Genomic DNA, 2,819 nt, shown 5'->3' on the forward strand with positions numbered 1-2,819 from the left:
ACCCACATATCAAATTATCAAAGTACCGAACACGAATCATATGAACGTGATGAAAACTAGCTTGACAATAATTCCCACGTGTCCTCGGGAGCTCCTTTCTCATTATTAAAAATTGTCCAGGCTTATCCTTTGCTACATAAAGGATTGGGCCACCTTGCCGCACTTTATTTACTTTGTTTACTTTTTACTCGTTACTATTTATCTTATCACAAAACTATCTATCACCTACAATTTCAGTGCTTGCAGAAAACCTTACTGAAAATTGCTTATCATTTCATTCTGCTCCTCGTTGGGTTTGACACTCTTACTTATCGAAAGGACTACGATAGATACCCTACACTTGTGGGTCATCAACAGCCCAGCCCACCTCCACTCACCCGCCATCTTCTTCCTACTAGTAGGAGCAGCTCGTTGTCGAGCGCGCGCTCACCCCTGGCTAGCTCCTGCTTGCCACCTCCTGCCTCTCCCTCGTGTCTGGAGACGCCCAGAGACCCCCTGACCTCTCTCTCTCTCACCTGCAACCTCTCCCCTCCCCTCTACTCTCTCTCCCATGGCTGCCCGAACGAGCCAGAGCGTGCCGCGTCAAAGCGTCGCGCCCAACTTCGTCCCCTTGCCCCCTGGTTGTGTCCCCTGCTCCGCCTCGATGCTGTGAAGCTCCACGCTGCAACACATGTCCCCAGACGCCTGGAATAGACGCCCTCGATCTCGTCTACTACGTCAGACCCGCCGGTCGCCGTGGAGTGATTCGTCGCCGTCCTTGCTTCCCTGACCTTGCCCTCGATGCCTCTGCAATTGTTGTGATCCCCCGGTCATTCTCCCCCTAACCCCATCGTTGTTCGTGCCCTCTAATCCATCGAGCCGCCATGGCCATGAGCCCCTCACTATCGGCCTTGATGCCGTCGTGGCCACAGCCGCTGTACCTCGCAGGCGGGCACACTAGAGTGCTCAGAGCTTCTTCATGAGCCCGTAGCGCACCTCAGCTAGCCTTCTTGTACCCTATAGTGGTCGCTCACGCCATCACCGAACTCCGCCCGCCGCCAAGGTTATCGTGGCCATCGTCTACGGTCACCTTGCGGCCTCCCGCATGATCCCCTGGATGCATGCGAGGATGGGCATCCCTCTGGTGCCTCCAGCACGTTGAGCCGACACCTGTAGCACCGTCCCGAGCAACTCCGGTGAGTCCCCGCCATTTCTGTGGTCGCCTGTGTCATTGCTGACGTGGCGTCGATGCACTAATGGCCCCGCAAAACACCCCTTGAGCCATTGCCATGTGGGCCCCTGTGCCTGTTTAGGTTAATTTCATTTATGTTTAGATTTGTTCATAACCCAGTGGGACCCACACATCAGCATCGACTTTGCTAATGTAGCCGTTGACCTGGCCCACCTGTTTGTGACCCTAGCCTGCACTATGACACTGACCAGTGGCCCCCACTGGTCAGGTTTGACCTAGGCTATCCTGTTGACCTGCTGGCGTCATAGTGACATAGTGCTGAAGCAGTAAAGCGTTTTTCGGAATTAGTTTATTTTAAAATAGCCAGGAAATTCCAGAAATTATCACAAACTTCAAAAATTCATAGAATATTAATCGTATCTCCAATGAAAATAATTTATATATGAAAAATTATCAGAAAAATTCAAAGAATCAGTTTATGGCATTTTCATTCATGTTTGAACAACCTATACCTGTTGATTAGTTCAAATCAATTAAAGGGCATTTTAAATGCTTCTTTTGGAGTTTGAATTTGAACCTTTGATTCAAATAAACTTCAACTAACATGGTAGCATTTTGCACTAGCTCAAACATTAGCATATTTCCATGTCATAAGCATGCATCATATTTTTGTGTTGCATTGATTGTGTTCCCTCTTGTTTGCCGGTGTTTGTTCCCTCTCAGTAGGTGTTGTTCCGATGATGTGATCGACAACACTGATAAAGACACAATATTGTCTTGCCATGCAAGCAAAACCCCCTTGTTCATTTTGATACAATCCTACTCTCTGCTCTTGCTCTCTTGTATTACATTAGGGCAATAATGTTTCAATTGTTACTTTTCTCGGTAGTTCAACCCATTCCTTTTGCATGACTTGTCATTGGCACCAAATAGCTAAACCATCCTAGCATGCTTATGAGTTTCTTGAGCTTTGTTGTGAACTCATCCATGCTCACTTGCTAAGCTTAGAGTCGTGTCGGGTCAGATCCATCTAGGTGATGAATTGGAATGATCATGTCCTAATGGTGAGACTTAAGTGTCTTGACCCGTTTTGGTCAAGTTGGTGATGAGAGGCCATGTTGGAGAACACGGTGGATTGTATTGTGATACGGCTCACAGGAATTGAGTTTCGGGCTTATTATAGCCTACCTTGCGGTTACACGGACATTTGCGGGTCGGGTTGTGGGCAGGTGGCGCATGGCGCGTGTGTCCGGGTGACACACGACATGGCACAATGTTCGTACTAGACGTGGATACGTGTTCCAAGAGGGAACATTGCTGATGGGACGGGGACGGGTTCCTTTGAATCATGGTTAATGGTCTATTCGAATAGTCGTGTCCGCGGATATGGACTACTTGGAAAACTTATATGGTTCATAGATAACTGGAAGTGGATACTCTAAAATGCACAAGATGAGTGTGAGTGCTATGGATGGCCTTCTCGTAGGGAGACGGGAGCGGATCCATAGTGGTGTATTGATATGGTGAATATGTGGACTCGTGTGTGCTTTCTCACCTCAAACAAAATGTTGGTAGTCGTAGTACAGGATAGACACCGAGTCAAAGCTAGCTTGCTGCAGTTAAACTCCACCACCACCACCACCCCCCC

This window comes from Triticum dicoccoides, chromosome 1B (assembly GCF_002162155.2).
Source record: "Triticum dicoccoides isolate Atlit2015 ecotype Zavitan chromosome 1B, WEW_v2.0, whole genome shotgun sequence".
Taxonomy (NCBI): Eukaryota; Viridiplantae; Streptophyta; class Magnoliopsida; order Poales; family Poaceae; genus Triticum; species Triticum dicoccoides.